This window comes from Mytilus trossulus, chromosome 5 (genome assembly GCF_036588685.1).
Source record: "Mytilus trossulus isolate FHL-02 chromosome 5, PNRI_Mtr1.1.1.hap1, whole genome shotgun sequence".
NCBI lineage: Eukaryota > Metazoa > Mollusca > Bivalvia > Mytilida > Mytilidae > Mytilus > Mytilus trossulus.
The window spans coordinates 38,587,290-38,601,583 of record NC_086377.1 but is presented as its reverse complement, the minus strand read 5'-3'; positions in this window follow the sequence as shown (position 1 = coordinate 38,601,583).

The window sequence follows — 14,294 nt, the reverse complement described above, 5'->3', positions numbered from 1 at the left end:
CATTTATCTCATTCACAAAGATCAAGTGCATCACAACGGTAACAAACTGCTTCGCAAGCCGCAGACTTGAAGGCAAAATTAAAGTACATTAAAATCGAGGCAAAGGCGAAATTAGAATTGGAAAGAATACTAACAATACGTGAACTAGAGGCTATCAAAGCCAAGCTATATGTTATCGATAAAGCTAGTCAAGGTTCAGAGTTCAATGAATTAAAGAAATCACTTCCGCAAGCTAATATTCTCGATAAATTTCTTCAACACGTTAATCCGTATGCTAAAGTAGATACTGACACTGAAAGTATTAAGGATGAGCATGATGATTTTGTTACAACTCTGCCAAGGTCAACAGTACCGAAGAAGTTGAATATTGAATTAACAGCCGAGCTGAATCTATGAAACCAGTCCACAAAATGGTACACATGGGTGACCCAGATAACACCTCTACCACATACTTTCCTAGAATGAGGTTGTGATATATATTCTAACTTTACCTGCGGGGACAAATATGATCGAATCGTATCTCCAATGCAGCACTAGCATCATGTCAGATTATGTACCAACACATCCTACTGCAAGAAACAGTTGTAAGTATTCAACTTATCTTGGACAAGATTAACTTTGTATTTTCACAATCTTTAAGTATAGGGAAGCTAATAATTTATAAAAGGGTATACACTCTCAGTAGTAAATGGTAAACCTATGAGCCAAACTAAAGATTCAACTTCAATTTCATTTTCTTGTGTTATAGGTAAGGTTCCTGAAGAGGGACTTCAGCTTCTATGATTCCTGTTTGTCTAACTTCTGTTTCTGTCTATTGATTTAGACAAGTTTTAATAATGGTTAGTTTTGGTAGTTGCCGTATCAACAGTAGGAATATGACAGCGTTGTCCTATTCCAAACTTGCATTCCACCATTTTTGAACGAAAAGTTATAAACAGTTGTGATATTTGGCAGTTTAAAAACAGAAGGTTCTTTCTTTTCGCTGTCAGATTAAGGAGGCTGAAGTACAACAACCACGGACACGTTCTCCATGTTTTATTTTATTAATGCATTTTTTAAATCCACTGCTGTACTTACATCATTGCCCTCATTGGCGTATCTTCTGATGTATGATTTGACATGGACATGTTTTCTGTCACAGATGGACTTTCCACCTTGAGGTGAGGGTCTGCAAAACCCATTCTTTTACATTGATAAATGGATGAAAGAAATGGCACATACAGATGCTGCTCCATGAAAAACGTCCAGCATTATCAGAAAGAATGAAGGCATTTGTCAGGCAAGAATCAACTTGATGAAAAATCTCTAAATTGTTCCCAAGAACAGCATTTGATGTATCAGCATCTTGGGGTGCACTGTCAAAGATGTGAGTAACAGTATGCCTTGCCAATGTCTGACTTTATTTGAAAGTTGCAACACTAACATGCCAATTGATTCCCCTTTTATCGAACCAATTAGATTGCGATTCTCTGTACTGCATTGGCATGAACTTCATGGCCTAATCACGTTCGACTCAAATTTCGTCTTTCAGATTTTCTAGGACAGATTTACGAGCCATATCGAGCCATATCCAGATTTACAGAGCGAAGAATATGTTTTTTCCATTCATGAACAGCTCTGACACTCTAAAAACCAGTAATTATAATGTATTAGCACAAAGAAGTGCATTTGATGTCTCAGCATCTTGGGGTGCACTGCCAAAGATGTGAATAGGAACACGAATGACTTATCCATTAGAAAGCTTAAGATTCGATTCACCAAAGGTTATGTCTGTAATAATAGCTGAACTTATTATAAAGTATAAAAAAATAATTTATCTGTTCAGTTGTGATACCTTCTTGTGTTATTTCAGTTACTGAAACTTTTTGACCAGATCCTACAGATAAGGCATGTTTCCTTGCTGCACCATAATTGTAACGAAATGATAGTTATCAAAGGTACCAGAATTATAATTTAGTACGCCAGACGCGCTTTTCGTCTGAATAAGACTCATCAGTGACGCTCATATCAAAATATTTTTAAAGCCAAACAAGTACGAAGTTGAAGAGCATTGAGAATCCAAAATTCCAAATAGTTATGCCAAATACAGCTAAGGTTATCTATTCCTGGGATAAGAAAATCCTAAGTTTTTCGAAAAATTCTAAGTTTTGTAACCAGTTAATTTATAAAAATGACCACATAATTGATATTCATTTCAAAACCGAGGTGCTGACTACTGGGCTGGTGACTCCCTCGGGGACGAAACGTCCACCAAAATCTGATATCAAAGCATGCAATTCGCTGTAAGACACCTGGCGACTATGGAAAGGATTTGACGCTGTGAACCCCAGTTAACACACGAATATCTTAAAAAATGAAGATGAACCACAATGTGTTCCTTGCAACTGCACGCTCTTTGCACGTTAAAAACCCTTGCAACAACTCTTTGAGGGGTCCGTAGGTGGCCTGTTGCAAGGCAAAATGTCCGTCTCTATCCAATATATCCTCATTTTCCAGTGGCAGTCGCCCCCAAGGTTGACTAGGGTATATAAATATGGTCACTTGGTCTTCTCCCGACCGGCAGTAAAACGCTTGCCGAAGTGGGGCGTCCGTTTGGCTGTGCGGGATGTATCAAGTTCGCAGATACGTCCTGTCAGAAGGGGGACGTTAAATCCGATGCCTCGTGTAAAGAGAGTGCCACGCTCTTTGCACGTTAAGAACCCTTGGGACAACTCTCCGAGGGGTCCGTAGGTGGCCTGTTGCAAGGCAAAACTTCCGTCCCTGTTCAATATACCCTCATTTTCTAGTGGCAACCCAAATTTCCCCGACAATCACCCCATATGGCCTCTATTGTATTTATTGTGAACTTATTCTCGTCCAGAATATGCATGACATATTTGCCACTTGACGTTACGCAACCAACAATCAATCAATAAGTCTCTAAATAGGGTTGATATGTGATGCCTATTTTATGATTTTTTTCCACACCGCTAACAATAAGTGTTTCACCTTCATTGTCCCAGCTATCCATGTCAAAGTTAAAGGGTATTACAGTTATAGTTGGAGGTTGTGCACTTGGAATATCTTTAAATGCTTTGGCCATTTCTGAATCAAGAGTATTTTTGTGATTTTACTTTTTAATCCGTGGCCTCGTGTAAAGAGTGTGCCCACTTTTTGAACGTTAAGAGTTCTTGTGACATCTCTTTGAAGGGTCTATAGGAGGCCTGTTGCCAGACAAAATTTCTTTCCTCTTTCCAATATACCCTCATTTTCCAGTGGCAGTTCAAATATCCCCGAACATCATACCAGATGGCCTCTATTGTGACAAGACTACCTATTGTATTCTTGGGAACTTGTTCTCGTCCTTAATATTGATGAAATATTTGCCACTGGACGTGGCATATTCTATACACTAAACCTGTCATTTCAGTTTTGATATTTTTCGCATTGCTCATTTTTGGATAATTGTGTTTGATGTTACCTTTAATAGGTCATTTGTTAAAAATAATTTTCGTAATTATTTTACAATTGTATTAAAGATTAACTTAAACCAACCGCAGCTTTGTTAATAAAATACATTTTTCAGTTGATTCAACCATTTTTAGGATATTTGTATTAGATGTAACCTAAAATTCGTCATATTCTAAAGATAACTGTATTGACAATATGAACACACCTGCTATTGGTTTAATAATATTTTTTCTACATTTCACTGTCAATTTGACAACCTTTTAAAAGTTTTAGAAATCGACCATATTCTTTAGATATTGGTACGGAATGTACACTTAACCTGCCATAGGTGTATTTATACTGTTTCACAGTTGACTGTAAATTTTATATTTTTTTTTTATTATTGTGTTTGATGTTACCTTTTATCGGTTATTTGATCAAGATAATTTTGGTAAAAAATTTTACAATTGTATTAAAAATAAACTTAAACAAACCACAGCCTTTGTTGAGAATTTATATTTTTCAAATAATTTAAGGACTATTATATTAGATGTTACCTTGAATCTCCCATGTTCTAATGATAACTATGGACAATAACAACATACCTGCCATTGGTTTAATAATTTCTTTTTCTAGATTTGATTGTCAATTTGACAACATTTTGATAATTTTAGGAATCGACCATATTCTATAGATATTGGTACAGAATGTGCACAAAACCTGCCATAAGTGTATTGATAATTTTTCAAATTTAACTGTAAATTTCAAGGATACTTATATTAGATGTAACTTCTAATCGACCACGTTCTAAGGATAATTGCACAGAATGTACAACAAACCTGCAATTAGTGTATAGATAATTTTTTACATTTTACTGTAAAATTGACAATTTTTTAGATGATTGTGTTTGATGTTGCTATAAATCGATCATTTGATCAAGATCATTTTATTAGATGTACTGACAGTTGTACAAGATATAAACGTGAACCAAACACAACTTAGTTGAAAATTTACATTTTTCATTTCATTTAACCTTTTTTTAGGATAATTACATTAAATGAAACCTTAAATATACCATATTATATAGATATTAGTAAATAATGTACACCATAAAATATTAAAGACGAGATAAACATAATGTATGAGGTACCAGGAACATGCTTTGCTGGTAATTTGACAGGAATGCTAATCTTTAAGACATTTGTTTTAATGTGTCGTAAATTATGTTAATCTATTTGCCTCTATACGGTTTCGACCACTTCTACAGAGGAACATAGAGATCCACCTTACTTGCATTACCGAAATTTTATTTTCTTTACTGGTAGTTAAATTTCGAACAAGTGATAAGATCATGATTCAAGAAGAGGTTCAATATTCACAGCTTACCATTTTGTTCCTTTTGATTTTGAGCAAACTACTGGTAGAAAGGGAATGGAGAAAATCAGAACTTAAAACTCTGAACCTGTCATTTCCTAGGATAAGAAGCCCGAATCGGAACATTGTACGAAGGTACACAAGAATATCATTGGCTTCAATCACAAAGACAGGTATCCCCAAGGGTGACTGGGGTATAGGAATATGGTCACTTGGTCTTCTCCCGACCGGCAGGAAAACGCTTGCCGAAGTGGGGCGTCCGTTTGGCTGTGCGAGATGTATCAAGTTCGCAGTCACGTCCGGTCAGAAGGGGGACGTAAAATCCGATGCCTCGTGTAAAGAGAGTGCCACGCTCTTTGCACGTTAAGAACCCTTGCAACAACTCTTTGAGGGGTCCGTATGTTGCCTGTTGCAAGGAATATTTCTTTCCCTATCCAATATACCCTTATTTTCCGGTGACAGCCCAAATTTCTCCGACCATCATCCCAGATGGCCTCTTGTATCAACCTACCTATTTTATTTATTAAGAACTTGTTCTCGTCCTGATAATGCATGAAAAATTGTTAATTTTAATAAACGTATATAGTATAAATTCAGTATGAATGAGAACCTCATAAATTAATGTTTTATGGTGTGCATAATTAAAAAAATAGTATAAGTTATTTATAATTCTTGTCTTTTCAAGTTACCTAAAATTATTTTTTTTTCGTTAGAAGTTCCTTAATTGTTAATACCAATGCTCAATATGAGTTTACCTTGATTTGTCTCTTTCTCAGTTGTTTCCTCAAGATTATCATTTGTTTCATCCTGATCACTGATGCTATTTGTAGGACTGGTTGCATGTTTCATGACTGAAAAAAAAAATTCAAATGTATTTAAAAAAAAAAACAACATCGGTAAACATTGAAAAACAAAAGCATGAATGTTTTACATATTGGTTTCATTTTCTTGATCTAGTATTGTATTTTAAGAAATTTATTTGCCTCCATTTTCAAAATTTTGTTTGTTAAAACTCCCACCAAAATTTCCATGGCTAACATCTCGAAAACAAGCACATAGATATTTTCTTGCTCTTTTGATTCCTTTACTAATGATCACCTATCAATAAATACTAGTGTTTTGAAGAGCTAATTCTTTTGAAACTGAGTAGGGAAGTTCCTAAAGTCAGATTGACATGCATATATATATGTATCATTCTTTTCATTCAAATTACAACATACATGTATATATATACTATATATATATTGTATAACATACCTGACTTCAGATTTGATCATTTGTAGATCAATTTTCCATCTTCCCTTGTTTTGACATGCAATAATGGAAGGACAAGTTCAGATGATGCAGCCTTGTCCACACTGGTTTGCCAAATGTCATCAATGATAGCTCGTTCTTTCTTCAAAGATGTTGATCTGAAGTTTGCAGTATCAGGACCTTGCATTCGGACTTCAGGCTCATCCACAGAGTCGTGAAAGACTAATTCAAGGCCATTGTAGTGCCACCATATGTTATATCCTGGAATCAAATAATCAGCAATGCGCTCAAGGTGTGACTGGAAAAGAGACGACTTGATTCCAAAAATCTCTTTAGGAAAGATGGTGTTTTCCCGCTTTGAAAGTAATTTTGATTGTTGGCTTATCACAGAGTTCAGTTTTGAGAAGGAGCAGATACGGTTGTCAGTTTGCTGACAGTTAAATCTTAAAATGGTGTTGTCAACAATCCAACCAGGTTTTCGATTAGTTGTACCTTCCGCGAGACGCCTTAGTGATCTTCAAAATTTGTTTTGTAAAAACTCCCACCAAAATTTCCATGGCTAATATCTCGAAAACAAGCACATAGATATTTTCTTGCTCTTTTGATTCCTTTACTAATGATCACCTATCAATAAATACTAGTGTTTTGAAGAGCTAATTCTTTTGAAACTGAGTAGGGAAGTCCCTAAAGTCAGATTGACATGCATATATATATGTATCATTCTTTTCATTCAAATTACAACATACATGTATATATATACTATATATATTGTATAACATACCTGACTTCAGATTTGATCATTAATAGATCAATTTTCCATCTTCCCTTGTTTTGACATGCAATAATGGAAGGACAAGTTCAGATGATGCAGCCTTGTCCACACTGGTTTGCCAAATGTCATCAATGATAGCTCTTTCTTTCTTCAAAGATGTTGATCTGAAGTTTGCAGTATCAGGACCTTGCTTTCGGACTTCAGGCTCATCCACAGAGTCGTGAAAGACTAATTCAGTGCCATTGTAGTGCCACCATAATCTTATATCCTGGAATCAAATAATCAGCAATGCGCTCAAGGTGTGACTGGAAAAGAGACGACTTGATTCTAAAAATCTCTTTAGGAAAGATGGTGTTTTCCCGCTTTGAAAGTAATTTTGGTTGTTGGCTTATCACAGAGTTCAGTTTTGAGAAGGAGCAGATACGGTTGTCAGTTTGCTGACAGTTAAATCTTAAAATGGTGTTGTCAACAATCCAACCAGGTTTTCGATTAGTTGTACCTTCCGCGAGACGCCTTAGTGATCCAAAAGTTCGTTCTTCCTGCTCGGCAAGGATAGATTTCGTATTGATAATTCTATAAATCTCCGGCTGATGCACAACCAAGCTATGGAAATGACTGCCGTAAAATTTTCTTTGTGTCATCTTTACTGGAATTCCTATGATGGATTTAGACAATACAGCGAACAGGAAAGTTTGATTATACAACCTTAAAATTTGTCTGGGAGTTCTTCTTTCAACAGAGCTGTAAGCAATATTAATTATTTCTACTAGAGAATTAATAAGTTGTGAAATATCTGACGATATTTTTCCCCCCTCATAGTTGTTCATATTACCAGCACATTGATTTGAGTTTGGTCAGCAAATTGAGGGATATTTAGAAGTCAGTGGTTGCTATAAACATGTACTTCACTGGTAATGTTGATTTATTGTGATTATGTTTAAATCTCTTAATGCTGTTAGCAAAAAGTTTAAATTATTTGGTATACATGTATGGAGAGATTTAAAGATGTACATGACTATTGGATTGGTTTCAGTTATTTGATCATGACCTCATTTATACATTTAAGTTCATCTGACCAAAAGTGTTACTTTATACAAAAAAAGATCCTTCATTTATTTCTGCTTTATATATCATTTATTACAAATATACATGTATATATACCAAAGTCTACAATATTTTTGAAACTAATATACCAAAGTCTACAATATTTTTGAAACTAATATACCAAAGTCTACAATATTTTTGAAACTAATATTCATGAAATTAATCAAGCTCTGAGTACTATTGGAAGAGGATATATTAGTCCACTACAATTTCAGCTGTCAAAACCTTTAGATGATGTTAAGGAGAGTACACTCCGATATATCAAGAGGAAAGCAACAGAATCAATTGATGTGTTGTTAGATTTAATTGCACTGTTATCGTTATTTTTATCACTACCACTGGGTCGATGCCTCTGCTGGTGGACTATTAGTCCCCGAGGGTATCACCAGCCCAGCAGCCAGTACTTCGGTACTGGCATGAAAATACGGATGTTTTGTGTTATTAAAATTTTCTGTTACGAAATATTAGAAATTTTTATAAATTAAGGAATGCATCTCCCTCATGCAAAGCTCTGATTCCTATCACGGGTTTGGCTATACTTTTTGGACCTTTTGGATTATAGCTCTTCATCATTTATATAAGTTTTGGATTTTAAATATTTTGGCCACGAGCATCACTGAAGAGACATGTATTGTCGAAATGCGCATCTGGTGCAAGAAAATTGTTACCGTTAATTGTATTACTACCACTGGGTCGATGCCTCTGCTGGTGGACTATTAGTCCCCGAGGGTATCACCAGCCCAGTAGCCAGTACTTCGGAACTGGCATGAAAATACGGATTTTTTGTGTTATTAAAATTTTCTGTTACGAAATATTAGAAATTATTATACATTAAGGAATGTATCTCCCTCATACAAAACTCTGATTCCTATCACGGGATTGGCTATAATTTTGGACCTTTTGGATTATAGCTCTTCATCATTTATATAAGTTTTGGATTTTAAATATTTTGGCCACGAGCATCACTGGAGAGACATGTATTGTCGAAATGCGCATCTGGTGCAAGAAAATTGTTACCGTTAATTTTATTACTACCACTGGGTCGATGCCTCTGCTGGTGGACTATTAGTCCCCTAGGGTATCACCAGCCCAGTAGCCAGTACTTAGGTACTGGCATGAAAATACGGATTTTTTGTGTTATTAAAATTTTCTGTTACGAAATATTAGAAATTAAGGAATGTATCTCCGTCATGCAAAGCTCTGATTCCTATCACGGGTTTGGCTATACTTTTTGGACCTTTTGGATTATAGCTCTTCATCATTTATATAAGCTTTGGATTTTGAATATTTTGGCCACGAGCATCACTGAAGAGACATGTATTGCCGAAATGTGCATCTGGTGCAGGAAAATTGTTACCGTTAATTTTATTGCACCAGGTCAATCTTCAGATTTAAAGAAATTGATTTTCTCAGAGGGTATTATGAATTTGAATGAACCAGAGAAAGACTCAGAACTTACAAAACTCATACTCACTTTGTTCAATGATACAAACAATAATACAGTAAAATATCAACTATTATCAATGATTGCTGAAAAATATACCAAAAGAGAACTTCAAAATATGATACCTGGATTAACAGTATATAAGACTGACCAGGCTAGGCAATATGCTTCTTTACATGGACCAGGTAGTACCATGAACGAAAAGGCAGAAAAGTTCTATCGTTCAAGAATGGAACCAGAAAAGCTGGAACATGCCTTAAGTTTTTTCTTTGACCCACAGTTCATTCAACTGTCATCATTTGGAACCCGTGAAATTAAATTAGAGAATGGTGATAAAATAATGATTCCAGAAGTGGTACGATCAACATGCAGCTCAAATTTGGTAAAGATGTACATTTCTTACTGTACAGAGAATGAATTTGTTCCATTGAGTTCTTCTACACTCTACAAAATTCTTTCTTCCTGTTCATCAGCCACAAAAACAAACCTTCGAGGTTTAGATAATACTGCTGCAGATGGTTCTTGAGCTTGTGATGATCTAACAGAGCTAGTAAAGAATATTGCCAGTAAATCTGTGTTGACTAAAGACGAAACTGACAAAATTTTGCTGCAAATCAAATGCTCTAAACTTTACATGAAAACAGATTATAAATTACATATAAAACAAAATGATGAGTGTGCTGACAACTGTATTAACTTGGCACTTAGTGACCCTAGTGATGCACTCTTACAAAATCCATGCCAACACATACACAATATCAAGTGTGACAGATGTGAGCTGTTTCCTGATCTTATTAAATTACCGAAAGAGAAGATTTCTAACTCAAACGGTATGTACACATTAAAAAAAAATCCATGAAAAAGTTACTGTAAAATGTGTTTTTTTTCAGCAATATCCTATATCACACAGTGAACACTAAATGATTAAGGTGCAAATTGTAGTGGGTTTAACCAGTTGAATATTGGAAAGCATGCTTCACATGTATCATGTGTATTCGTGTTATTTCAAAAGACTGAAAACAAAATACTGTAAATTCTTATTACTGTTTTTTTTTTACGTAATAAAAAGTTACTTACATCATAGCCGAAAAGAAAATGATATAACGGACAAAAACAATTTAACCAATCAAGTATTGATATTTTTTTACAAGCTTAATGGGCCATTCCAGTATAAATGTTATTATACCCCACGCAACGGGTTGCGGAGGGTATAATGTTTTTGACCCGTCCGTCCGCCAGTCCGTCCGTCAGTCCTGTTTCTTGTCATCGTAACTCCTCTCAAACCACAAAACAGAATTTCACGAAATGTTTTCAGATAATAAGGACATACTATGTAGTTGTGCATATCGACGGGAAATTGCGATTCAATTTTTTTTCTAGGAGTTATGCCTCTTTGAACTAATTTACTTTAATGTACTACTGCAACAGTTTGTCATCACAACTCCTCTCAAACCACACAAAAGAATTTCACGAAACCCTTTTAGATAACAAGGACATACCGTATAGCGGGTTATTTTCGCGGGTGTAACATTTCGCGATTTTCATTGAATAAGGTATACGAAATATTTTGGCGGTTATTATTTTGGCGGATTCAACATTTTTAACATTACCTGTGCATGCACACTTTTAAATTGGCGGAATTTACTTTGACGATTTTGTTCTATCCGCGAAAATAAGCGAAAATTTACACCCCGCGAAAATAACCCGCTATACGGTACTATGTAGTTGTGCATATCGACGGGAAATTGCGATTCAATGTTTTTTCTAGGAGTTACGCCTCTTTGATCTTATTTACCTTTATGTACTACTGCAACAGTTTGTTATCGCAACTCCTCTCAAATCACACAACAGAATTTCAAGAAACCTTTTCAGATAATAAGGACATACTATGTAGATGTGCATATTGACAGGAAATTATGATGCATTTTTTTTTCTAGGAGTTACGTCCCTTTGAACTTCATAAACTTATTTGCTTTAATGTACTACTGCAACAGTTTGTCATCTCAACTCCTCTGAAACAACACAACATAATTTTATGAAACTTTGCAGATAATAAGGACATACTATGCAGATGTGCATATTGACAAGAAATTATGATGCAATTTCATTTTCTTACACATATTTTATGAGGGGGGATAGGAGGGGTCCTGATCCCGAAATCCCGGGTTTAAAAACACGAAATCTAGAGGTCCCCAATTTTAAAAAAGTAAATCCCGACGTCCCGAAATTCGAAAACAAGAATTCTCGGATCTCGAAAGGGTCAATCCAGAAATCCCGAGCTTAAAAACAAACGATCCCGGAGTCCCGATAAAGGTCCTATTCCCCCTCTTTTATTTCTCCAATGACAATGTGGGGACGTGGGGTAGGTATGTGAGCGTGCTCACTTAGGTTCTTTGATTGGTCCAAAATTGAAAAAAAACTAGCCAGTTTTTTTTTTTTGACTTAAAAACAATTCATTGTAAAGATATTTTTTTTAAGTGCAAAAATGAACATACTTGGTATAGATATTATGTCATATCATGGGACATCTTTTCATCGATATCTGTTATCAATATTAATTTTGCTGACTTTATATTTCTGCATAAAAGACTTGCTTACAATTTTTTGTCATACTGCAGTTGCTGTTCACAACTTTATGAAATTTATGTTCTTTTCCAGTGTATGATCAAGAACAGAAATGTGATCTGCTGAAAGAAATGGAGATAGCAGAAAGTAAAGTAACTGATTGGAAAAGCCATGTTTTAAGAACAATTAACTTAGATGAAGGTACATAATATTTAGATATCAATGCAAATTTCACTTTTAATGAATTGAAAGGGGCATAATTATGAAAAGTTATAACAAGATCAAATTAGTCATTATAAACTGAATGTTTATGAATACACTGTATATTCCATATTTGTATATATATGTTTAAAAGAACCAAAGAAAGACTTGGAACTTACAAATCTCAGAGTTACATTTTTACTTTGTTTGATTTAGTTGTTTTCTTGTTATATATACATTTATTTGGAGGGGGTTTAAAAACAGGCAGAAATGATACTTGAATGTTTGAGAATTCTTGTTTTATTAGCTCAGATTTTATAATTGAATGACTAACAAGGTTCATTCCTTGGACACTAGAATTTGTTTATAATGCAAGTTGTAAAAATGTGCTGAACAGACCAATATAATATTTTTAAGAGATGTGATTTTTATTCTAGAACACTCATTTCAGTTTTATTACTTGCAGGCAGAATGAATCTTCTGGAAAATTTGGATCCAAACCAGATGTTAGTAGTGATGGATTGGGCCATGAAATTCTTACCATCACTACACAGAGAAAAGCAGTCCGACTTCTATGAACAGAAGGGGTTAAGCTGGCACATTTCAGTGTGCATTTTCAAGGACACCAATGGGAAACTAAAGGTAGTTTATCCTTGATTGACTGTAAACTAAAGCAAAGAAAGTTAATGTGCTGACAACAGTTTTCAATTTGGCAACATTCATGCCCTCAATTGTGAATCAAGGGGCTCTTTTATTTTTCATGTTGTCCATCAACAATTAGTTTTTTTGTAAATTTAGTCTAAAAATCATATCCAAGCAACTTTACATGGGAAATATACAGATGCATCAGAAATAAAAGGTCAGTTTCCATGCAACATTGATCAATGTGACCTACATTTGCCACTTAATTGACTTATATTTATGTTTGTATCTCAGTAACTTTACATGGTAGGATCCCATAACCTAGTGTATAGATGCATCAGGGATTGTAGGTCAACATCAAGGTAAATAAGTTCACTTTGCCTTTCTCATTTTAATAGTATTCTACTGACCTATAGGTTAATTTAGTGTTGTTTCTTTTTCAGCATGAGACTTTTGCCCACCTGTTCAATTTAGTGAAACAAGACTGGTTTGCTGTAGCATCAATTTTAGAAAATGTTTTGGTGAATGTCAGGGTCAGAATGCCAATTATCACTGAAGTATTTTTCTGATCAGTTAACGCTGGATGTTACCACACCGGACTCCTATGGCAGGCTATTTATGGGATCAGTGAACGGACAGGTTTGTGCAGTTAATCATTTATAAATACATAGTATGATCATGGAACCAGTCTACTAATTCTATTTTTCGACCCTCTGGATTTCATGTTTTTGAGCCCCGGATTTCGGGATCAGGACCCCTGCTACCCGTCTCTGTTAACTAAGCAGTTATCCAATAATTGGGTCATTATGACTTTAGATACACATTATGCCTGAGCTGCTCTTGTTAAGTTTTGCATTTATGTTCTGACATTCTTTAGAAACTATTTATATTGCATCAACAAAACTTCATCAATGGATAAGCCTTAAATAGTACTAAGCATTCATACAATTTTTAGTTCAAAGTATACATTATTGCTACAGCACAGACAAACAAGGGGATAACAATTTCAGTGATAAACAAAATTATTAGACCAAATAATTCCTTGTACCACACTCCTTAAAACTAAATTATAGTTTAATATATTTGATCTTGTCATTATTTTCAGATATTTTCATCCGAAGATATGATAATAGTGAGGCACAGTCTGGGAAATCGTATTGTGACAGCAAAATCGCGCATATGCGACGAAAGATGAGGATGTATGTCGCATCAGGTGGAAACATACAAAACCCTGTGGATATGAGAGATGCGATTTAAAGTGGAAAATGGGTAGTAGGGTGCAGAGTAGGAGTTGCTGAAATAAATACAGAAAAACAGCAGATTTTTAGCCATCAATGGAAAGGGGTCCAACATATAACGAACTTGGAGTTCATGGCAGAGAAAGTTATAATTTGGAAAGCCTATGGTATTGGCAATGAAAATTCTATTCCTATGTCAGAGGTATTATATCTTTCATTACATTATTGTCTTACCATTTTAGGCAGTTATATATAAGTCATCAAGCCCCTT